At 39.4% G+C, this 26539-nt stretch overlaps 2 long non-coding RNA genes across 3 annotated transcripts; one reads left to right on the top strand and one right to left on the bottom strand.

Annotated features, from left to right (window-relative positions):
• Window positions 1-11642: 11642 nt before the first annotated feature.
• LOC143482024 (uncharacterized) lies at window positions 11643-19818 on the bottom strand. Of its 2 annotated transcripts, XR_013122123.1 has the most exons (5): window positions 19008-19818; window positions 17317-17446; window positions 13555-13848; window positions 12460-12599; window positions 11647-12087 (listed from the first exon to the last, which is right to left on the bottom strand). It is a non-coding gene; the product is annotated as an uncharacterized LOC143482024 (long non-coding RNA). The 2 variants fall into 2 exon arrangements; XR_013122122.1 differs by having other exon boundaries at window positions 11643-12599; window positions 19008-19816.
• Window positions 19819-19891: 73 nt separating this feature from the next.
• Window positions 19892-25906, top strand: LOC143482025 (uncharacterized). The gene is made up of 4 exons (XR_013122124.1): window positions 19892-20728; window positions 22399-22528; window positions 23277-23570; window positions 24334-25906. It is a non-coding gene; the product is annotated as an uncharacterized LOC143482025 (long non-coding RNA).
• The last annotated feature ends 633 nt before the right edge of the window (window positions 25907-26539 follow it).

Here is a 26539-nt window from a genome sequence, read left to right as displayed (position 1 = left end):
TTAAGTTAAACTGATGCTGCATTGTGCGCCACCGTTGTTCATTTTTTGCTGTTTCGCTTCGCATGTGTTCATCTTTAGCCCTCTGCTCCGTGATGAAACTTTGTAGCATACTGCATACGCGCTCAATGTCTTTGCCCGAGTCGCTTGGCGTTATCTCCACTTGTCGACTCGTCGTATCGTCTTCTTCCGTCCTTGGGTCGCTTTGGTCTGTGCTGTGCACTACGGGAGGTCGCTTTGGAGCCATCCTTTCAATGACGGGGTTGTCTTGAATTTGTTACTTATACGAGCCGTCCCCTGCTCCTTATTTCTACAAACTTACAAGACTTCTTCGCTGCCACCATTTGTGGGGATGTGCCTTGGGGTAGACGCGACTCCACGATCTACACTCTGAGAGACCAGGGTTCTCCCCGAAAAGATCAGGCTTGACTCCGTAGTAGACTTCACCCGAGATTTTAATTAGTGCAACAAATGTGAACATAACCCCTTGGATCCAGTAAAACATCAGTAAAATGCTGTGCAATAAAAAGTCTCTGGCAATATGTCGGGGCACACTCGCTACCCCTCCGGGAAGTCCTCTCGATAGGTCTTCAGTTCGGCCTTTTAAACGGGTAGCCCCGCCCCCAACCTTGTTAGACCGTACCAACACCTTGGAGCGGGACCACACGCGTCGCCTGTTGGAACATCTATCATATGCGTGAACATGGTATGCTATTATTTGTTGAACATCACATTCTACATGGTTATGATCTGTCTTCCCCTGTCCTCCTCCTACAGGATCAGTAGGACCCGTCTCCCCCCCTCTACTGCCGACCGTGGGCTCTACCGGCCAGCACCAGGGAAGCCCTGGAAGACGGTCCTCCTCCCCTGAAGACACAGGACAGCTGGTGAGTTATTAATCTGCATACATATGTATATATTCTAGAGTGCAGTCCATGTGATGGGTCAAGTCTCTGACCCCATCACAGATTGATTTGGGAGCCTTTTTTTTGTCATTTCCACAGCGTCATACCCAGTGTTGCGAATAATGCCGTTAAAAATAACAGCAATTTTTTTTATATGTTGGAGATATCAATCACTGAGGTAAGAAATAAATTTTTTATCCGGTTTCTTTAATTTTGTTATAAATGTGTAAAAGAACAAATATACAAAGAAAGAAAATTACCTGAAGATATAATGCCTGACATTATCTTTAATTCAAACATAGCTAAGTTAGCTAGTGTTGGGGCTTTAAACTTCTGTCTACTTTAGCCCAGCGCGTTCGTTTGATGGGAAAGAGATAGCAGGAACAACCATACCAAAATTATAGCAATACCAAAAAGGCCTTTATTAAAACAGAGATATCTCTGGGGATCTCACATCCTAACATTTATATCAGAGACCCGACAAGCGTTGGTACAAGCAGTCTATTACCCCACCCCCAAAACGCTCAGATCTTCTTTCATACCTTACATCAGTGGTTCCCAAACTTTTTTTGCCGTGCCCCCCTTTAGTAGATGAGAATATTTTTGCGCCCCCCCTACACCCCCCCCCCCCCCCATATTGACTAGGGATGTGTTGAAAACTTACAAAAACAATAGGTTCACAACTTTGGTCAAACATGAAAAAAATTAACTGCAAGAAACATTTTAAATGGTTCAAGAATTCTAAATGTAATTTAAAATAAATAAGGAGATGAAATAAGAGAAACAGCAATACATATGCGGCTAGTTTGCAAGCGCAGACATCACGCAGAGCACAAAGCATGTAACGGCCAGAAATATGTGTACTGTCTCTTTAAGGGAGCGAGTTGAGCGTGCGTATGGAATATTGTTTTTTTAGCTTTCCGCCGTAGACCGAGTCAGACCACTGCTCTTTAATTTATTTCTGTAAGTAACGCATTAAATGAGCTTTGGACAACTCACCAGTTCATGTATGAACAGTGAAGTATTGCTGGAGCCCAGGTTTATTTTGGTCAACCAGCAAATAAACGGACTAAGTGGAATACCACCAGCGCGAGTATTAGGGTTGAACTAACTCCGAAAAGCAAGCAATACAAGCATAGAATTAGACTGAATAGATCTGTTTTTATGGATCGGTCACATTGTCCCCGATACCCGATCTAGAATTTTTTCAGATATTAATATCGGAATCGGTGCATCCCTGACACATGTGCACGTTTTACTTTCAAGCTCCGCGCCCCCCCTGCAATAGCTCCGCGCCCCACCTAGGGGGCGCGCCTCCCACTTTGGGAACCACTGCCTTACATGGTGTTGTTGTTTGAGCAAACATGATTTTGCTGTTCAAGCAGACATGACTTATCCATTTGTTTCAACATATTCGTAAGTTCCCCCTCTAATCTGTCTACACATCTTTATCAGTCTAACACTGCGGTCCTCAACTTCCTGTTGACCGGGTCATCTTCTCTTTTAAACTCCTTACACATCATGATTTCCTAAGGCCCTTCTTAGGGTTCACAGCTTAAACACATCTAATGCAGTAGTTATATTTAATTACTATATTATGTTAATGGTAAGCAAAGTATATTGTTGTTATATGCTAGTTCTAAGCGTTAGCCGTTAGTGTTGAAAGGTAGAAAGCAAGCCGTTCATTTGTTATGGCTAAAAAGAATAATCTGTGGGAAAAATAAACATTTTAAACACTATGTTTACACATTTTCGACGTAACCCACCTAGACTAAGTTAATGAATTTTCCTAGATGAACTAAGATTTTCGAATTTTCGATGTTGCTAGCCTAGCTAACCTAAGATAGTGAGTTAACCTATCTTAGCAAACACTAGAACTAAGTGGTCACCTTGGTTAACTAGTTAGGTTTAGAGAATGTTTGCTTAACGTTTTTGTAGGAAAGATAATTGTCCCGTTAGTTATTAATTAAGTGATAAACCTTTACAGTTAATAGTAAGTCGTGTCCTGAACAGAACAGGCATTAAATATACCAAATACAAAAAATGACTGCATTTCTAAGGTAGAGCTGTAGTATTAGTCCCAGTATGAGGGGGAAAAAGAAATGATAGTAGTCCTAACCTACCATAAAAAAATCTTGTGTATAGCAGAAAAGAGTACTTGGATATCCCCGCATGATAATGATTGAGCCGCGGCCATTTTTCTCCGGTCGCGCTGTCTAAGCGAAATCGGTGGTCACAAGCGCGCGGTAAAAAAAATCGCTGTTTTCATCGGTTTGTAGGAGGTTCTTCCCAGAGTTTTGGTAATATGACATATGAATGTCCACTTTCTCTCATACCGTTAGAAGAATTCGCATTTCGCGCTCCTGTTTCTTTGTGGGACTGTTCAGAAGATATTAATAGATACGTGGACCGTTACATTATATTCTTGTTTATTGTTTCCTGAAGTTTTATCCCAGTCTGTACAGTTTAAGGTAGTTTTTTAAGGCTCCCAAGACAACGTGTTGGTCTGATGAACCATGTTTAAAATGGAGACAAATTAAGTATTATATCGCGATCGATTCTTTGTGTTGACTTGTAACTCCCGCGGTGGCCCAACTCAAAAGTAGCCCAAAAATCGCACCCCGCGACACCAGATTTTTTACCCGCGGCTGGATTTTCAAACTAGCCCAATTTGGCGTGAATACCGCGAACCTGGCAACTATGGTCACATGCTAAAACTAGCGCACATTTCTTGATCACAAGATGTCCTTTCGTTTTAGGTTAATTGCATAAAAAATAGGGTCGATTTAAATGTGAATATCTTTGGACTGGCTTGATCAAATTTGACAATTGAGGCAATCGAACAATCTTTTTTTTAGTTATATTGTGCTGTATCTAATAAAATGTGATAAATAATTTTGAAAAAAAATGTCCAAGTAGCTAGAGTATTGTCTTATGGATAAACAGCTACTAATCATTCTTATAATGGGTCCAAGTTAGATAGCTGTTTTCTCGTTTTGGTGCTCTTTGATCTGGAAAGTAACGTGGTGGTTGTTTTTGCCTCAGTTTATTCTAGCTGAATTTTAAGTTTTGTTTTGTAGGTGGCCTAAAGCAAAATGCTTTTCTTCAGAATATAACTAAAAAGATGTTGCGAGAGATTTCTCAAAGTGGTTTACCAATGCTCGTGACTGTGATGGAAACCGTGCATTGAGAGCGCAGAGAGACTTTCAAAAAAGGAACGCAGAACAGATGTAAGTAATCAATAGTGAGCTACACATTTGTGATAATGTGACTGAAGGCATGTGAAAATCATTGTCATTTTTACTTTACAAAACCCTGATGGCTCCTATATTGGAGTTTTTAAATGTTTTATGTACACCTAACACATCACTTTGGAAATTTTGAGTAACTGCAGCAGCTCAAATTAATTAATTGTATAGGGTAACCGCCCCCATTAAGCTCACGTACCCAGTAAGCACACTTGCAACTTTGAACACAAATTTTAATACAAAAAAGTTATCCTGCTTGATAACTAAATCAAGACATGTAGTTGTTTTTTAAAATATCCCATGCAATTTAAAGCCAATCATACTGTTACATATTTTAACAACATCCTGTCAGTGTTCCCTCTTCCTGGCAGCCATTTTGAAAGCCACATGAAAACATCTGGAGAGACCCCTCAGATTTAGAAAATTTTAATATACAGCAAATTTTAATTTGGGTAAGCATCCCCAATTTTTACAAATTTAAGAGATTAATAATTTTAACACAACCTAGCACAAGTTGGAACTTGGATGTAAGTGAAAGTTACAGTTAATTCAAAATACAGTTTTACAGCATTTTAGCAAATGCGGCAATTCCTTCTTAGCATGCTTGTCATATGAGATTGCTACAGACACCAATATAGTAAATCACAGATGATAATTTCTTGTGTTTTACTATATAGCACATCATTTATTTCCAAATGGATGAGAAATAATATTTGTAGATTGCAGGGTTTTTAAAAGATTTTGTATCATTTTTACATGAGCTTAAAGGGTACAGCAGCATAAAAACTGGAGTGCATCAGTGTGAGCACATCGGAGAAAAGCTTAAGTATAAACATGTGTGACCCCCTACTAAGAATACCAGGTTAAACGAGTGGATACACCTTTTTGGGACTTACCTGGTATGGAGGGTGGTGCTAGGAGACACGCTGCGTGGGTAGGCAGGACTTTAAAAGTGTCGCGGGATTGTAAATGAAAGGTGTTACATTTACATTTATGGCATTTAGCAGACAGGTGTTAATGTCATGTTTTTGTTTTACAGGCATGGTTTTCCCTACCAGTTGAAGCATTCACTGTTCTTTCCTTCCCGTTTAAAATTTTACAAACCAGTTTTTATTTTGTCTTAGTCGAGTGTTAATTCAGCGTGTACATCTATTGTTGACGCAATCATACACGAGAGGGAGTGCTATAACGGGTAATATCGGCACTGCTGTGCTGCGGTAAGATCAGCACAGCAGTGCCGATATTACCCGTTATAGCACTCCCTCTCGTGTATTATTGCGATTATACCACCGTTCCATTATCGCTGTTTATTGAAAGATTTTGAGTAAAAGAGGACGAGAAAATACGACCTGTTTGGTAAAATACTCCGCCAGTTAAAATAGTTCCATTCAATGGCTCGCTGCTAAACTTGCACAACACTGGAACAGCCTTACCCAATAAATATTATAGAGGTAAATATACACAAAAACAACTATTGATAAAGTTGAATTTATTAAAAATAAAGTACAACAATTATTGACCATCCACGGCTGATTGGAGGTTCGTTCAGGTATCTGTTCAGTCCAGCTCTTAAACCAACGAAGCTGCTGATGCTATATAACTCTCCCTTCACGTTTCTGACGGATCCATAAAAACGTCGTAAAAGCTGATTCATTTCATTTTTGTTGATAATACTAAAATCGACTGCAATGTCATTGCTTTTTAACCAGGATGTAAATATATTAAGAGCCCAGGACGTTTGTTTTACGGTATTAACTTCGTTTCTCTGAATTTCCAACTCATCCAAATCATTGTTTGTAAGCGTGACAAACCTTGGCTCATTGGAGGAATCAGGCTGGTCATTTATAGCTTCATCCTCCAGTTTCAGATCGAAACAAATGCTTTCGAAGCCAATAGATTTAACGAACTCCCTGTGATAATTTTGATAATGTTGCTGCTTGTTTGTAGTTGCGCTGTTTGGCTTGTAAACGCTGCTTCGTTGCTAGGTTACCTGTTTGTGGCGGAGTAATACATGGAGAGCTTCGGTTACAGTGCTATAACACGTAATATTGGCACTCCTAGATCGCCTCTCAGCCAATCACATTGTAGGGTCGGAACTAACTGTGGTATAATGTAACAAGTCATTTCAGTGCTCAACCCGTAAGGACGTGTGCTTCGTCTATGACGTTGCCTAGAGTGAGTGACCAGCTTTGGGGCCCTTTCTTTTGATGGTATGGTTCACGTGTGATTTATTTGCTGGTGTTGTAGTGAAGTTTGTAGTGTATACTTATTTATTGGATATTCTTTTTGGTGTGTGTGTGTTTTATTTACTTTGGTTGGGCCCTTTTAAGCTGGAGTACTTCATGAAGTATACGTCATGGTGAGACGATCTAACTACACCCAATCGAGTAGATAATTAATATCTGGGGTTGTACTGATATTGTGTCCTGATAAATATTTGCTGTGAAATGTTTTTATATGATTGGATTCTGTAATAAAACCTTTTGAACGTCATTATCTCCATTCTCCTCTGATATTCATATATCAGGCCTGGGTGGGAATTGGTGGGATCGGCTAGTGGTTGGCCGCGGTAGGAGGGTGATCTGGGCTAACAGCGACTGATTTCTAGCTTATCCTACGTAAGTAAAGGAGTGTGTATGTGGCCCAGCTGGTAGCGGGGCTTACACATGTAATCAGTATTTCTTGCTTCACTTCAAACAGTATATGATTATATACATGGTAAAGAACATTTTTGTGACAAAATACTGATGTTAAAATAAAGTCCATTATATTTTAAATGCGAAAGTATTGCTGTCCCTATTAAGCTCAGGGTGCTCCCTTTAAGCTCACTTACATAGACTGCCTATGTGAATAGTTCATTTATGGTCTAAAAACAATCACTGTCAGTTTTCTGTGTAAATTATGGTAAAATAATTAGCAATATCTTATTTTTACAGAGTTAAGATGACAAAACCAAGACAAAACTACGTTTTTGTGTGTTGGCTTATATCTTTTAGGGCAGGGGTCGTCAACCTATGGCACGCGTGCCACCGTTGGCACACGGAGGCATAATCAGTGGCACGCGACACGCTGTACCAGCATCAGCAAAAAAAATTAGTAATAAAAAATATCAAGACAGAGAGCACGATCCTCCAATCGAAATTGCTCCTCAACGCTCTGCTAAGCGGATCGCGATATAATTGTATAATTCCATTTACCCCCCGGTTACATTCGACGCCACCCCCCCTTACGTTCGCTCGCTACTCAGCACACTCATTGACTAGACATGTTAAAGTTGGCACTCCGCGTCTCAAAGGTTGCCGACCCCTGTTTTAGGGCATCTGGTTATGGGTACATGAATTTTAATAAATATTTCATTTACTATCACTTTCCTCTCATATTATTATTTTTGTGGTTTTCCAGAACATAATCGTGTCACTTTTGCATATGTTTTCAGTGAGATCAAACAACTTTCCATGTCTAAATTCAATTTTAAATAAAAAATAATTGAAATTATTTAAATTAACAATAATTTTAAATGTAAAATATTCTTGTGAGCTTAATTGGAACAGGGGTGTGCTTAAAGGGTACAGAATGTACCCATTAAGCACAGCTCAGACTTTTGACTTTTAAACTTTAATAACTTTATTATAAATTGTAAAACTACTAACATTAAAATTAACATTGTTACATGAGAGATTAATCTTTTATTTTAACTTAACATCTCCTGCTAAACAGAATGACTTTTGCTTTAAATATATCAAATTTTAGATTTGGGTGAGCTTAATGGGGGTGTTTACCCTAGGTATATTTGAGGGAGTACTGGTCAGGATTTTATTATCCTGTGCAAACTAGAAGCTGGCATGAGCCTTCATAGAGATCTGTACAGTGTATTATGGTCAGGACCCAGGTGGTGCAGAAAATGCATCCCCATTAAACAGGCCTAGTGTGCTAATTCAATAGTACAAACAGGATTTCTATGCTTTACCATGTTTTAAATTCACAGAGAAGGATGTTTATCATTGCTGAAAGTGGTTTAGATAATCTGCAGTTTTACTGTTGTGTGCTTTAATTAATACTGTTGTCTGTCTCTCCCTCCCCTCTTCTCTCTCTCTCTCTCTCTCTACAAGATGAGAAACTACACAACCCAGCAACAAGCAGTAAAGGATTCTCAAGACTCTTAACATAAGTTTTATGGACATTTTTGGATTTAAGTTAAAATTAGGGGTGGGATTTGTTGACTATCTCACGATTCGATTTGATTCCAATTTTGGGGGCCACAATAAAAAATTCAAAACGATTTTCGATTCAATAACGATTTGATTTATAAAAATTTCTGCTTGTCTATAAAATCTGCATGATCTACTACAGTCTGCTTTGCAAGACAGAATGACAAATACAGAAAACAAAGTGTCTTTCACATTTAATTAACAAAAATAAAGTCATTTGGTAAAATAAAATGCTTTTTGTTGTGTTACCAAAATTCTTGAGCTTCATTTTGCAAGCTGACAGGGCTGGCTCGGATGCTGTTCCCCCAGCCGTTGCTAGGGGCACCAGAGTCAGTCCCAGACTAAACCGGCATAACCATACGTTCTCAGCCAGTCTCTGCTTTCTCTGATTGCTTCTCATTTGAAGGTGTCTCGCCACCTCTCTCTGTTATGCTTTCTCTTTACTTATTCGAGTATCTATCTCCTGCGTCGCTTCCTGACCCATCTCAAGTTTTCCCAATGCTGTATTTCTTCCTATCCGTTTTGCCTTTATTTTTGGGAAGGGTTTTATTTTGCTGCGGCGATTTTTTTTTTTTTTTGGCACACCTCTAGTTTAAATTATTAATGAATTGATTAATTGGTGTTTTCAAAAAAAATTTTTTATTAGGCTTGATCAAGTATTTGTCATTTACATGTAAATATTATTAGCTGTTTTTAATCTCTGATTGAAATTACTTATGATAATACAGTCTTCAGTGCTGTGCTCTTATACACCAGTTTTGCAAAGTAAGAAAAGCAACTGAATATTGCTTTAGGTATGTACAGCAGAGACCTCACCTGAAGCCCTCCATGACAACCCATATGGGCCCTATAAAGATTTTCCCATGGGACCCATATGGGCCCCTAATGGGAATGAAGCGGGTGTCTGCAATTAATCATAAGGGCCCTACTTATTGCCCACCCTGGCCCCATCATTATCCCACACAAACAAGGGGCCCATGTAGGGCCAGTGGATCATTGCTCATACGGGGCTCACCTGAGACCCACATTGACCCCAATATTGGCCCACATCGGCTAACACACAAATCTTTGTGGGCCCCAGCTGGGTTGCCCAAAAAGGGCCCATATGCCAGCTCATTTCAAACCCATGTGGGGGCCACCAGAGGCGTAGCGCAAAATTCTGGGGCCCCACCGCAAGGAGGCAATGAGGAGGCCCGTGCGTGAGCTAAAATCTCGCGAGCGACCGTAGCGCGCGACCCTGCGCGAGCGGTTATCGAACGCCGTTTGGGTCAAAACGTCTAGAATGACGTCCGTGTTAACACGTCAAATTTGGACGTCTTAAGACGTACAAAAATGCCGTGTTAAGACGTCACTTTTTGACGTCTTAAGACGTTTTAACGTCTTAACACGACGTTTAAAATTGGGTGCTACCACTTCATCAATTGCTGAGGGGAGAAATCCAAACACTGCCAAAAAGCCCCGCCCCCATTGTGAAAGCAGCAAATAGAGCAAAGAGTACACAGAACCCCTTCTCTTTAACCCCTTCAGACCCGAATTATGTTCCAGTAATGAAAGAATATATACAAATGCAATTTTCTGTCTGTAATGAACTCCAAAACAAGACTCAGTAAAAAAAATTAAATATAATACTTTTATAGTAATTTTTTTAATGTCCACTGCAGTGGATGGTGGGTCTTAACTGTTGTAAAGCAATGCTATACAATATGTATAATTTTATGGTTTGTTTGTTTTTCCCTTTTTGAACATAAACCTGATCAATAGACTAAAAATGCTATATTTTCCGATAGCCGTCAGGTAGCAGGGTTGTTGGTAATTTTGCGATGGACTACATTGTGAGCTTGGAGGGGGGTGGGTCTGGGATGCCAGACTCCACTGATGAGCCTTCTGGAGGTGTTGGGGGCTCAATTCATCGAAACACCAACGAAGGGAGGTGCCTTCCTGATGACCCCAAGGAAAAGCTTGCAAGGTATTGTGTGTGTCCATGTCACTTTGTTTTGAAGGTCAGTCCAGGTTTGTTTGGTGGTCTGAGTACTTGGCAGTTGAGGCAATGGACCATGAACATAGTGCGCTGTGCTTCTGGATCCTTGTCGAGCCAGTATCAGATTGTAGCTGCTGCTGTGTTCTGTTCAAGCAACTAGTGTGTGCATAGGGTGTGTGAAATCTATCTTGTCCAGTAGTATTGTGTAGGTATTATTAGATCATGGTTGTTGGTTGGTTAATACATCCTAGCCAAGCCTGTTGCATGACTCCGGATGTTAGGTGCAGGATTTATCATCTTCCTGTTTTATGTTACTATCCAAGTTTTGGGAACATCTCTTATTATGAAAAAGTAATATATATAACAAGGAGAAATTAGTTGAAATTATGGATGCATGTACGATTCCCAGTACATTCGCAAACCTCAGAACTCCCATTGCAATGTGCAAGCCTACAAGGGCTTCTATTTCATGCACTGATGCACTGCCATCTTCAGAAGTTTTCTGATGACTCTGCAATAGTTGGTTGTATCAGCAGGGGTGAAGAGGATGAGTACAGGACAACGGTGAAGTCACATGGTGTGAGCTGAACCATCTACAGCTCAATGTGATAAAGACAAAAGAACTAGTGGTGGATCTAAGGAGGAACAAGGCACCAGTGACCCCTGTGTCCATCAATGGGGTCAGTGTAGACACTGTTGAGGAATATAAATATCTAGGGGTCCACATCGATAATAAACTGGACTGGGCTAAGAACACTGACGCCCTTTACAAAAAGGGACAAAGTTGTCTCTACTTTTTGAGGCGCCTGAGGTCCTTTAACATCTGTCAGGTCATGCTAAAAGTCTTTTATGAGTCTGTGGTGGCGAGTGCTATCCTCTATGCCGTCACATGCTGGGGTAGCAGACTGAGGAGGGAGGACGCCAACAGACTCAATAAATTAATACGCAGGGCCGGTGATGTAGTGGGTGTGGAGCTGGACTCTTTGGATGCAGTCTCTGATAGAAGGACGCTGTCTAGACTGCATGCCATTATGGACAATGTCTCCCATCCACTACACAATCTAGTGATGACACATAGGAGCACATTCAGTGCTCGTCTCATCACACCAAAATGTACCACAGAGCGTCACAGGAGGTCATTCCTACCTGTGGACATGAAGCTCTATAACTCCTCCCTCAATACATGACACAATACAGGACACTACTGTTTATTTTCAGTTTATTTTTATTTTATTGTTAATTTAATTTAATTTTATTACATATGTGCAATACCTACTTATTTTACATTTTATTTTAAATTCAATATTAGGATGTTTATTCTTTATTATTTTGTACATATTTTTATATTTTATAGAGGTGTTTTATTAAAATAATATGCAAATGGTTGCACTGTAACAAAAGCAATTTCCCCCTGGGATTAATAAAGTATTCTGATTCTGATTCTGATGCATGTTTGTAGCCCCTCACAGCAGTTTTTTCAGCATAGACATTTGTCATGGTGGTCATCAGCTCAAACATCTCTTGTGGAATGTATCATTTGAAGTAAGCATATGGAGTTAATGGTTCAGTGATGTTTGTGATAGGATCTTCCCAAGTAGACGCCACTGGACGTTTGTTCTTTGTCAGGCTAGCATAAGGATCACCTTCACAATATAAAACAATCTCTTCCTAATTTTCCTGCCCTGATCCTTCCTCATCATGTAGTATCTCAAGAACAACGTCTTGTCCTATCACTGGTACTTCCTCATCTCCTGGAATAAATAATAAAAGTAGCTATATGTTCATACATTGTTTTATGGACAACAATGGGAGTGTTGGAGTACCAGTATTTAACAGATAGCTACACTTATCTACTCTTGAGAGACATGCACTCTCATGCAATCTTCACCATCATTACTATCCAAACTTTCAATTTCTGATATATTTCTGCTGTCAAATAACTGAAATATTAATGAATTTTTTAAATGGTTCTGATATTCCAAAATTTGTTTTATTTCTTATTTACAGAATGCTTTTGAAGTTTATGTATTCAACTGTAATTTATTTGTTCATTTGTAATAAACATCAAGTGACTGAGACTGCTTGCTTATTCTAAAACTTAGTGTAATGACATTAATTCTGACCCTTTGATGGGACACCATACTGGCTGACCGCTCCAATGAACAGATCCATTAGAGTGTCACTTCTGTTGTTGTTCGACGCATGAAGGAACACCACAAGTCTGCTGTAACCATCAATACCTCCATGGATCACAATTCTCCACCTAAAAAATATGGAAAAAGATCAGGGAGTGACAGAAGAAGAAAAAACACATTAAATTAAAAGCTATTCACACAAATAGTTTGAATGTAGCTACAACGAGGACTACGCCTCTATGCTATGGTTGGGCTTTCATAGTGGGGGGGGGGGGATCACTGCTGCATTCAAATGAATTCACACTTAATATAATGTCATTATTAGTCCCCCAATATCCCCCACTTATAACTAACAGACATCTTTATATCCAACCAACTTGGGCAAGCATTGTATGTGCAAGAGGTAAACAGTAGTGTTTTTATTCTCCTGTTTTAACACATAACCAAAAATCTTAAATGATAGTTGGGATGATGATGATTATTTTTGTAATAGTATAAATATTCCAATCCATTACACCAGACTCTTAAATAACAGTTATCATAAAGAGTACAGCAACCATCTTTTATAGCCTTGAATTGGAGGTTGGGTGACTGCTGCCCCTACTTTTTTAATATTCCATTCTTGCAGTTTGGCCTGATTAGGTCCCAAATGAGCCTCCACCTGTTACTATATGGATATAAGTGGTACGCAGTTCAGTAGTTGTTGCTTTTAAAGACTTGACACCTATTGAATTTATGATTCAACAGTTACATTTAGAGCTGTTCCCATCCATTTCTAATACCATCTTGTTCCATTAACCCTGTTCCCATCCATTTTCTAATGTCTTTGGCAAAAACTGCATTTTCTTTGCAACAGATGTACTCTGTTCCTTCCTAGACACACAGTCCTGACCTGAACTAACCTAGACACAGACTTTGGACATTTTCCCCATTTACATTTATATTGTTGTCATTCCCTAAGATTATACAAGATTGAACTTAACAATACCAACTTCATAATCAAAGAGTTAGCTTTACATTGGCTATTGACACAGTTGGTGCAAATAAATCAACTTAAGTAAAACAGTTTCTATTGCTACTTACTTAATGAGTTTATGGTTTCCATCTATATGCCACAGTGAATTTGGTCCTGCCACTCTGTATGTTCTTCTGTGAAGCCTGTGGGACATAGTCCGGAGAGCAGCACCTTTAGGATTAGTCCTGATTACACTTTGACGAACACGTCGTCTCTGGACTAGGACGCCTTCACCAGCAAACCGAGCCCCAACAGCTTCAGGTCCTATTTCGTCATTGGCAGAGACAATCTCCAGCACACGGTTGTCAAGTGCTTCATCTGATAGAGCTGTGTAACGGTCCCGGAAAGATAGATTGTACTGTCTAGAAACACAAAGTGTATAAGAATGCGGATTAGTTTTACGATAAGGGAAAGACATATTTTAATACTGTGCTACAGTAGTAAAATACAGTCAATACAGTCAACTGCTTTACAGTGAACAAATCATAAATCAGATACTAAAACAAACAGAACTCATTCACATATTTTAAGTGCAATTCCAAAAATGTGGCTAGTAAATTAGAATTTTCAACTGCTGTGTTATATGAATACAAAAGGACTACACTAATACACGAATCATGTATGTTTTTTTCAAAACTGTGATTTTATGCAAATAATTTAAATCAATCCAAGCTGTACTATACCGTATCTTGAAGTAGTTACTCCACCCCCTTACTTGATATATAAATTTAATGTGTTTCCACTTAGAAATTCCTATTTAAATGTCCAAAATACACAAAAATTTGGATGGAGGGCAGCCCCGGTTCTGGACTGCTTTGCTTGGGGGGGCAGTAAAACATAATGAGGGGGCATGTTGATAGTCATGTTTATGAAGCCAGAAATATATTCAAGGCTTGATTTGTGCATGAATGATGACTATTGATACTGGCTTAAAGTGATGTATTAGGTAAAGAAATAAAAATGCACATTTTCAAACTTAAAACACAATGATTAAAAAATACATGTTGATTATGTAAATGGAGAACAAAGATTATCTAATTGTATTTCATTTCAATACTGCCATTACTAATAGAACAACTCTATTTCTTGAAAGGCTGACAAATGTACCTATACACAGACTGAGAATATTCAAACATGGAAATAGGAATGAGTGAGAATATTTATATTACTGGGAAATTAAAATATAAAGAAAACAAAAGAATACAAATTCTGTTATAAAAGGGAGTATTCGTCACATTTCTATTTTGAAAAAGAAAAAAATATGAAAGTACATAAAATAAGAAATCTATCTACTGCACTTTAATGGTAAAAATCTGGTAAAGTATTGAAGTTTTTATTGATGTTATGAAACGTACTGGTACAATGCGGTATTTATGCACAGTATAACAATACTGGCTGTGATGGCGAGGAATCGTTTAAACCAGGGATGTCAAAGTCAAAAACACAGAGGGCCAAAAAAACAAATTTGCTACAAGCCGAGGGCCGGACTGATTCAATGTTTATTAAAACATATTGAAATGATTGCACATAGCCTATTGAACCAAGACCTAACACAGTGTATATTATTTAATGTTTAAATGAATAAAGCACTATTTTCTTATGGATCTGTCAGTAATTTCAAGTGAAAACATTTTTCAACAGGCAAACAGATAAAAGCAAACTTCCTTCAAAGAAAAATCACATGAAGACACACAGGTTTACCTTTTACCTCCGTGAACATGTACTCTGCCTCCCACCTGGCTTGAAACCCGTTCTCAGTGTCCACCTTACGTTTAGTCATTTTTGAGAAGGGGGATAGCTGAACGTTGATGTCTGCTCTGACTGCTGATTTAGGTTTATACTTTCGCGAGTGACCATAGTGCGCGACTCCGAATTTTAATGTTGCTTTGTGTTGCAGGTTTGAAAAGTGCTGCAATTTAGGCTAAAGTACTTGAAAATGTTTTAAACTGCAACTACTTCGTTTCACAACAAATATCTGTCTAACTGAACAGTTCTCTTGTATTACATTAACAAATACGAGCCTCTTGTAATTCCAGGACGAAACATGAGAGAACGTGAAGACGTTAAGATTGGGGGAAAATAAACAACCATTAAATAATGTGAATAAAAAGCGAATTATTTCGAATCATTTCGAGTATATGTATAAATATTTAACATATTTAAGTTTAACGTGCTGGAAAATATTGAAATGGACCTTTAAAGTGACGTACAAGTGCTTGAATTCCACCTTATAAAGGTGTATGAACCCTGCAAACATGACTTTGTTCATTGCGCTGGCGGAGCCACTGCGATTACGTCATTTTCGCCGCGCGGACCCTCGCGACGCTTCGCGCTGCAGTGACTTCGCGGGCTACCGTTGCATTGTGGGGAATGTAGTGTTTGTGCGTACAAAACACCATCGGGCGGCTGTGGCCTGCGGGCCGGTTCTAATAGTAATTCAATATCATCCAGGGGGCCATAGATAATCAATTCGCGGGTCGGATCTGGCTCGCGGGCCTTGACTTTGACATATGTGGTTTAAACCATGAGCCGCGACGGCTTGCACGGGGGAAAGAGCAGCCTCGCGCGGTGTCGTGCACCTCTCGAATTTTGTAACTTCGCGCGCGCCGCGCCTCAGCGCAATGAACAATGTCATGTTTGCCGGGTTCATACACCTATACAAGGTGGAATTAAAGCACTTGTACCTCACTTTAAAGGTCCAGTTCAATATTTCTCAGCACGTTAAACTTAATTAAGTTAAATATTTATACATATACTCAAAATAATTCGCTTTTTTAATCACACTTTCAAAACGCCCAATCTTAACGTCTTCACGTTCTCTCATGTTTCATCCTGGAATTACAAGAGGCTCGTATTTGTTAACCTAAGACAAGAGAACAGTTCAGTCAGACAGATATTTGTTGTGAAACGAAGTAGTTACAATTTCAACATTTTCAAGTACTTTAGCCTAAATTCCAGCACTTTTCAAATCTGAAAAAGCAACATTAAAATTCGTCAGGTAAATGTTCATTCCCCTGTTTTTTATTACCACATATCGTTTCGGACAACACTGCGCGGCAAGTATTTAAACGCTTCCGCCGTTCGCGCAGGTTTAGGAGAACCAAATTAGCCTAACCGCTAACGGCTAATAAAATAATTTAAGCAACACCTATGTAAGAGGTGAGTAACATTAAAGCAACGAAAAACCACAGTTAAGCAAATATTACCATGTGGAAGTCAGTTTAAACTCAGAAGAGTGTTTACCAGTATACCTGTCTTTCACTCACACTAACAGAACATATACTGCCGAACTGAACCGTTTGGGGCGGTCTGCCGATTTTTATATGACTCAAAGAGCCAATCAGGAATAAGCTAGGAAATATCTTCACGCTGTAAAGTAAAATGCATTTTTGTGATTGGTTCAGAGATAATAAAAAAAGCCGTTGCTTGCATTGTGCTTGGGGGGGCAAAGACACAATTTGGGGGGGCAATGCCCCCCTCTGCCCCCCCCTAGCGCCGGCCCTGATGGAGGGGGCCACCACTTTTAATCACAGATCATGCTCCATCATGCACTCTACTCCAGATAAGAGCTAATTAGCACAGGTTTCTGTTAGCTAATGGATCAGAGCTAAGCAGTGTTCTACTGCGAGCATATTAGCTTCCTTGTGATGCTGCATCAGTGTTAGTTCAAGACAGTGTCTTCACATATATCATGTGTTATTCTACATCCTACTGGTGTGCAATTAGATTTGCAGTTCCAAAATTTCGTGTTCATTATTCAATTTGTAGACAGAACAATTCACAAATGTTTCATAGAAGGGCTTAAAAAAAAAAGACCTATCAACACATACCTTAACCGTCATTTCACTGTGCTTCTTGATACACAGTTAAATTATAACATCTGCAACTGTTGTTGTGTTACTTGACACACTGATCTCCCCACGTGTCCTGCCCTTCGTGGTACAGTGAAACCAGGAAAAGCTATAGTCCAAGAGAAAGTAGCACAGAATTAATAAAAATAACAGAAAATGGAAAAAACAAATCAACTTCAGATTTGAAATAGAAAAACCAATGAGCCCAAGTAAAATGATTTGCTTTGGAATTTCATATGTTGGTTATACAGTTTATACAGAAATATTTTTGCAAACATTCAATTGCAGTTGTTACTGCTAAGGGTGTCACAATCAGTTAATAAGCTTAAATAACCTTTTCACATTCTATACATTTTAACTACATTTTTATCTATGATAAACGTATTTATGAAATCAGCTGGAGAGCATTTGAACACAACACTGTTACAAAGCTAACTAGAACAATGCATTTCCTGAACGAAATACTATAGGGCTTGAAAAGGTGTGCCCGTTATTAAGTTAGTTACTGTTGACAATTCAACCCTAAGCTAAAATAAGGGTTGCAGATGTCTGCTTGGTGTATGTGTGTGTTAGTGTGTGGACTGGGTATGAGATATGTATGTGTGTGTGTGGTGTATATCTGTGTGTGCGTGTGTGTTTGTGGAGTGGGAATGAAAGGTGTGTGTCTTTGTAGTGTTTATGTGTATGTGGAGTGGGTATGAGAGACCGGTCTTTATGTGTGTATGTGGAGTGGGTATGAGAGATGTATGTATGTGTGTGTGGTGTATATGTGTGTATGTGTAGTGGGTATGAGAGATGTATGTGTGTGTGTGTGGTGTGTATGTGCAGTGGGTATGAGAGATGTATGTATGTATGGTGTATATGTGTAGTGGGTATGAGAGATGTATGCATGTGTGTGTCTGTGTGGTGTATATGGAGTGGCTATGAGAGAGAGATGTAGTGTAATATTATTGGGTTACTGTTTCTTTAAGTTGTGTGTGTGTGAGAAAGAGTGCGCGAGGAGCGAGAATGAGAGAGGAAATTTACTTCTGTTGAGTGAATTCGCTTGTATTAATGTTAAAATAAAAGAGAAGAGTTGTCAACAGTGTGTGCGAGAGATGTGCGTGTGTGGGGGGAGGGGGAGAGACATTCCTCGCACTAATCTCTGTTACTGTGAGTGGAGAAGGCTTGTTTAATGTGATTTGCACACTCCTGACAAACGGTCGTAGTTCGGGACATATTTAACTTATCACTTAACCGAAGAGATTGTATGAGAGAGGACCCCTTGGTGATGATTTTGGTGTAATTGTTTGACCCCAAAATGACAATTCGGATTTTGAGAAATTAACATGGGAGCTAATGGAGCAGTTTTCTGTGCCTAGTGCCAAACAAATGCTCATAACTCTAAAACGAATCGATCAAATGATTAGATATCCCGGCGTGCCAGAAAGGACAAGTTTCTCTCCCATTTAAAATTTAAATGGAGCTTCTAGGTGAAGGTGTAAGGATTGTACAGCAGTTTATCCAGGAGAGTTTTGATAATTTTTCATGCCTGCACACCCTGTAATTTGAAACCTCCATTCATTTCAATGGGGGGCTTAAACATTTTAAAACTTAAATTCATTCAAATCTATACATCCTATCGACTCAAAAATTACATAGCGGCTGTTTTATTTGACAAGCAAACTTACCATGTTGTTGTTGATTGCTAGCTTCCTGAATTAATTCACTGATGAGTCAAAGCATTATCAGCCACTTCGGCTTCAACCAGTCGGCCACTGGCCCAGCGAATGCTCGAGGCCATAGTCTCCAATCAGTTTCAGTCACATAAAACGTGATATAAATTCACTGTCGTAACATGACCCGTGTTCTCTACTTTCTACTACAAATATGTTGATGAACTCGGTTCAGAATGAAATACAATTCACTTTAAAATATCACGAAGCCACAACTACATTTATGTGAAGAAACCAGAGTATATCAAATAACTTTTGTACACTGTACTAATTGATAGCATACCTAGTTATAACAGGTTGTACATTATCAAGTTGCTGATCATCCGACGATAAAACTCGTGTACATTCTAAAAATGTTCTACGGCAGTCGTTCAAAAAATTCCTGGAAGCCATCGCGTTCTCTACTCGACCAAATTACCTGCGCAAATAAACCCACATGGACTATTCCAAACACACCTTCACCGCCTCATCTAAGTCACGTGATAGATACGTAGCCCCAGAACCAGCCCACGTAAGGCCCATGTGACCACAACGTAAAGCCCATGTAACCACAACGTAGAGGCCATGTCACCGCAACGTAGAGCCCATGTGACTAAAACGTAAGCCCTACGTCAACAAGGGGTGGGTATATTGGCGGCCACCAATAGTATGGAAGTCTAAACATCTAAACGTCTTAAGACGTCCAAAAGTTACGTGTTAACACGGCACATTTTGTCGTGTTAAGACGTTAAAACGTCTTAAGACGTCAAAAAGTAACGTCTTAACACGGCATTTTTGTACGTCTTAAGACGTCCAAATTTGACGTGTTAACACGGACGTCATTCTAGACGTTTTGAGCCAAATGGCGTTCCATACAAAAATGCCGTGTTAAGACGTCACTTTTTGACGTCTTAAGACGTTTTAACGTCTTAACACGACAAAATGTGCCGTGTTAACACGTAACTTTTGGACGTCTTAAGACGTTTAGATGTTTAGACTTCCATACTATTGGTGGCCGCCAATATACCCACCCCTTGTTGACGTAGGGCTTACGTTTTAGTCACATGGGCTCTACGTTGCGGTGACATGGCCTCTACGTTGTGGTTACATGGGCTTTACGTTGTGGTCACATGGGCCTTACGTGGGCTGGTTCTGGGGCTACGTATCTATCACGTGACTTAGATGAGGCGGTGAAGGTGTGTTTGGAATAGTCCATGTGGGTTTATTTGCGCAGGTAATTTGGTCGAGTAGAGAACGCGATGGCTTCCAGGAATTTTTTGAACGACTGCCGTAGAACATTTTTAGAATGTACACGAGTTTTATCGTCGGATGATCAGCAACTTGATAATGTACAACCTGTTATAACTAGGTATGCTATCAATTAGTACAGTGTACAAAAGTTATTTGATATACTCTGGTTTCTTCACATAAATGTAGTTGTGGCTTCGTGATATTTTAAAGTGAATTGTATTTCATTCTGAACCGAGTTCATCAACATATTTGTAGTAGAAAGTAGAGAACACGGGTCATGTTACGACAGTGAATTTATATCACGTTTTATGTGACTGAAACTGATTGGAGACTATGGCCTCGAGCATTCGCTGGGCCAGTGGCCGACTGGTTGAAGCCGAAGTGGCTGATAATGCTTTGACTCATCAGTGAATTAATTCAGGAAGCTAGCAATCAACAACAACATGGTAAGTTTGCTTGTCAAATAAAACAGCCGCTATGTAATTTTTGAGTCGATAGGATGTATAGATTTGAATGAATTTAAGTTTTAAAATGTTTAAGCCCCCCATTGAAATGAATGGAGGTTTCAAATTACAGGGTGTGCAGGCATGAAAAATTATCAAAACTCTCCTGGATAAACTGCTGTACAATCCTTACACCTTCACCTAGAAGCTCCATTTAAATTTTAAATGGGAGAGAAACTTGTCCTTTCTGGCACGCCGGGATATCTAATCATTTGATCGATTCGTTTTAGAGTTATGAGCATTTGTTTGGCACTAGGCACAGAAAACTGCTCCATTAGCTCCCATGTTAATTTCTCAAAATCCGAATTGTCATTTTGGGGTCAAACAATTACACCAAAATCATCACCAAGGGGTCCTCTCTCATACAATCTCTTCGGTTAAGTGATAAGTTAAATATGTCCCGAACTACGACCGTTTGTCAGGAGTGTGCAAATCACATTAAACAAGCCTTCTCCACTCACAGTAACAGAGATTAGTTAGTGTGAGGAATGTCTCTCCCCCTCCCCCCACACACGCACGTGCACACACGCACATCTCTCGCACACACTGTTGACAACTCTTCTCTTTTATTTTAACGTTAATACAAGCGAATTCACTCAACAGAAGTAAATTTCCTCTCTCATTCTCGCTCCTCGCGCACTCTTTCTCACACACACACACACACACACACAACTTAAAGAAACAGTAACCCAATAATATTACACTACATCTCTCTCTCATAGCCACTCCATATACACCACACAGACACACACATGCATACATCTCTCATAGCCACTCCATATACACCACACAGACACACACATGCATACATCTCTCATACCCACTACACATATACACCATACATACATACATCTCTCATACCCACTGCACATATACACCATACATACATACATCTCTCAAACCCACTGCACATACACACCACACACACATACATACATCTCTCATACCCACTACACATATACACCACACACACATACATACATCTCTCATACCCACTCCACATACACACATAAAGACCGGTCTCTCATACCCACTCCACATACACATAAACACTACAAAGACACACACCTTTAATTCCCACTCCACAAACACGCACACGCACAGATATACACCACACACACATACATATCTCATACCCAGTCCACACACTAACACACACATACACCAAGCAGACATCTGCAACCCTTAATTTTAGCTTAGGGTTGAATTGTCAACAGTAACTAACTTAATAACGGGCACACCTTTTCAAGCCCTATAGTATTTCGTTCAGGAAATGCATTGTTCTAGTTAGCTTTGTAACAGTGTTGTGTTCAAATGCTCTCCAGCTGATTTCATAAATACGTTTATCATAGATAAAAATGTAGTTAAAATGTATAGAATGTGAAAAGGTTATTTAAGCTTATTAACTGATTGTGACACCCTTAGCAGTAACAACTGCAATTGAATGTTTGCAAAAATATTTCTGTATAAACTGTATAACCAACATATGAAATTCCAAAGCAAATCATTTTACTTGGGCTCATTGGTTTTTCTATTTCAAATCTGAAGTTGATTTGTTTTTTCCATTTTCTGTTATTTTTATTAATTCTATGCTACTTTCTCTTGGACTATAGCTTTTCCTGGTTTCACTGTACCACGAAGGGCAGGACACGTGGGGAGATCAGTGTGTCAAGTAACACAACAACAGTTGCAGATGTTATAATTTAACTGTGTATCAAGAAGCACAGTGAAATGACGGTTAAGGTATGTGTTGATAGGTCTTTTTTTTTTAAGCCCTTCTATGAAACATTTGTGAATTGTTCTGTCTACAAATTGAATAATGAACACGAAATTTTGGAACTGCAAATCTAATTGCACACCAGTAGGATGTAGAATAACACATGATATATGTGAAGACACTGTCTTGAACTAACACTGATGCAGCATCACAAGGAAGCTAATATGCTCGCAGTAGAACACTGCTTAGCTCTGATCCATTAGCTAACAGAAACCTGTGCTAATTAGCTCTTATCTGGAGTAGAGTGCATGATGGAGCATGATCTGTGATTAAAAGTTGTGGCCCCCTCCATCCAAATTTTTGTGTATTTTGGACATTTAAATAGGAATTTCTAAGTGGAAACACATTAAATTTATATATCAAGTAAGGGGGTGGAGTAACTACTTCAAGATACGGTATAGTGCAGCTTGGATTGATTTAAATTATTTGCATAAAATCAGTTTTGAAAAAAACATACATGATTCGTGTATTAGTGTAGTCCTTTTGTATTCATATAACACAGCAGTTGAAAATTCTAATTTACTAGCCACATTTTTGGAATTGCACTTAAAATATGTGAATGAGTTCTGTTTGTTTTAGTATCTGATTTATGATTTGTTCACTGTAAAGCAGTTGACTGTATTGACTGTATTTTACTACTGTAGCACAGTATTAAAATATGTCTTTCCCTTATCGTAAAACTAATCCGCATTCTTATACACTTTGTGTTTCTAGACAGTACAATCTATCTTTCAGGGGCCGTTACACAGCTCTATCAGATGAAGCACTTGACAACCGTGTGCTGGAGATTGTCTCTGCCAATGACGAAATAGGACCTGAAGCTGTTGGGGCTCGGTTTGCTGGTGAAGGCGTCCTAGTCCAGAGACGACGTGTTCGTCAAAGTGTAATCAGGACTAATCCTAAAGGTGCTGCTCTCCGGACTATGTCCCACAGGCTTCACAGAAGAACATACAGAGTGGCAGGACCAAATTCACTGTGGCATATAGATGGAAACCATAAACTCATTAAGTAAGTAGCAATAGAAACTGTTTTACTTAAGTTGATTTATTTGCACCAACTGTGTCAATAGCCAATGTAAAGCTAACTCTTTGATTATGAAGTTGGTATTGTTAAGTTCAATCTTGTATAATCTTAGGGAATGACAACAATATAAATGTAAATGGGGAAAATGTCCAAAGTCTGTGTCTAGGTTAGTTCAGGTCAGGACTGTGTGTCTAGGAAGGAACAGAGTACATCTGTTGCAAAGAAAATGCAGTTTTTGCCAAAGACATTAGAAAATGGATGGGAACAGGGTTAATGGAACAAGATGGTATTAGAAATGGATGGGAACAGCTCTAAATGTAACTGTTGAATCATAAATTCAACAGGTGTCAAGTCTTTAAAAGCAACAACTACTGAACTGCGTACCACTTATATCCATATAGTAACAGGTGGAGGCTCATTTGGGACCTAATCAGGTCAAACTGCAAGAATGGAATATTAAAAAAGTAGGGGCAGCAGTCACCCAACCTCTAATTCAAGGCTATAAAAGATGGTTGCTGTACTCTTTATAATAACTGTTATTTAATAATAATGACATTATATTAAGTGTGAATTCATTTGAATGCAGCAGTGATTCTCTCCCCCCCCCCCCACCACTATGAAAGCCCAACCATAGCATAGGGGCGTAGTCCTCGTTGTAGCTACATTCAAACTATTTGTGTGAATAGCTTTTAATTTAATGTGTTTTTTCTTCTTCTGTCACTCCCTGATCTTTTTCCATATTTTTTAGGTGGAGAATTGTGATTCATGGAGGTATTGATGGACAGCAGACTTGTGGTGTTCCTTCATGCGTCGAACAACAACAGAAGTGACACTGTAATGGACCTGTTCATTGGAGTGGTCAGCCAGTATGGTGTCCCTTCAAGGGTCAGATGTGACCATGGAGGGGAAAACAATGGGATGTGTCTCTTTATGGATGTCTTCCGAGGCTCAAGCAGGGGAAGTGCTTTACAAGGGAGGAGCACTCATAACCAGCGCATTGAGAGACTGTGAGGCGATGTGTGGAGAGGTGTTACAAACGTCTACCATTTGTTGTTTGTATATCTGGAGAATGAAGGAAAATTGGAATCCAGTAATGAAATACACATCTGGGCTCTTCACTTTGTTTATCTCCCTCGGATAAACCGTGATCTCAGGTTGTTTGTTAGTCAGTGGAACCACCACAAGTTAAGAACTGCTCAACACATGTCACAGTATCAGATTTTTGTGCAAGGTTGTCTGTCACAACATTTGCAACATCACACTGGCATTCAAGGTGTGTTTGCAGATGAACAGATGCAGATGAACAGACAGTGCCAGGGGCTGGTCAGGAACCCGTTTGCAACAGTTGGATTGAGGGCAGCGGAGGGCCACGGGGCAGGGGCGGCCGCAGCGGAGGACCACGGGGCTAGAGTGCCTGCCTTTGACTGGCCTCAAACAATTGATGTCCCTGTTAATCAGTTTATACCTACTGAAGAACAATTGGGACACCTCAGGCAAAACATAAATCCTTTGGGGAGTGCAAGAGACAGTTTGGGAACTGATATTTTTGATACTGATACTTCCTCTCTTAAATATGATACATATGCCAGTTATACTGATCTCCCGCGAGACCTCTCTTTGTTCTATTTACCTATTGTGTTAATCTTGATTGCATCTATCATTGGTGTCTCTCTCCCCTCGATCAGTGACATCTATACCACATGCTGCATCCGCAAAGCCACCAGCATTGTGGAAGACCCAACCCACCCATCACACGGTCTCTTCACTCTGATGCCGTCCGGCAAAAGATACAGGAGCATCCAAGCCTCCACCTCCAGACTCTGTAATAGCTTCGTTCACCAGGCAATCAGGCTCCTCAACTCCCATACACGGAACTGACACACACCAACACTGATCTGTCCCCACACACGCACTGAAACCCCCCACCAGAAATATTTGCTGCTCTCCCACAGGACCTAATAACTACCTCAGAACCACTGTGTTCATGTATGTTCCATATGACACAGTACATCACTTCTCATACCACATTGCACTGCACCAGCACTTTACACCATGTCTCAATTGTCTCTGGCCTGTTGTATTTATTGTAATGTCTTGTGGTGAGATTGCACTATGCTGCACATTTTGCACATTGTTTTGTTACCCTGCCGCACTTTGTTGTCTGTTGTACTGTCGATTTGTGTTGCACCATGGTTCCGGAGGAACAAAATTTCATCACACTCTGAACCTGTGCTCAATGTATGTCTGTATGTAATAACACCTCAAGGGGTGTGGTTTTTTCTGTATGTAACCTATGTGTTGGTAGACTGTCAGATTGATAAATGGATAAAAAGCACATACAAATAAACTTCATTCTTGGAAATCCCCACTCCTGTTTCTTGAAGAAACCAACGATTCTTGCTAAACAGAAGACAATACCCATGGTTGTGATTAAACTGCTACTAGCTCACATCTTGATGAAGTATAACTTTTACCAAATATGTTCTAAACTGTTAATGGTGTAAGTTATTTCACGATACCAGGGTAGTGATACAGAACAAATTGATATTAAATCTATGATTGTCATGTTAATTCTTTGTATATGGCTATAGGAAGCTAATGTAAAAATATTGGTTGAGACAGTGAGGTCATACACACATACAACTTTGAATTAATGTCATTACACTAAGTTTTAGAATAAGCAAGCAGTCTCAGTCACTTGATGTTTATTACAAATGAACAAATAAACTACAGTTGAATACATAAACTTCAAAAGCATTCTGTAAATAAGAAATAAAACAAATTTTGGAATATCAGAACCATTAAAAAATTCATGAATATTTCAGTTATTTGACAGCAGAAATATATCAGAAATTGAAAGTTTGGATAGTAATGATGGTGAAGATGTAGAGTGCATGTCTCTCAAGAGTAGATAAGTGTAGCTATCTGTTAAATACTGGTACTCCAACACTCCC

The sequence above is a fragment of the Brachyhypopomus gauderio genome, chromosome 18 (assembly GCF_052324685.1).
Source record: "Brachyhypopomus gauderio isolate BG-103 chromosome 18, BGAUD_0.2, whole genome shotgun sequence".
Lineage (NCBI taxonomy): Eukaryota > Metazoa > Chordata > Actinopteri > Gymnotiformes > Hypopomidae > Brachyhypopomus > Brachyhypopomus gauderio.
Note: the sequence above shows the minus strand (reverse complement) of the source record. Positions and strands in the feature narration are given on the sequence as shown.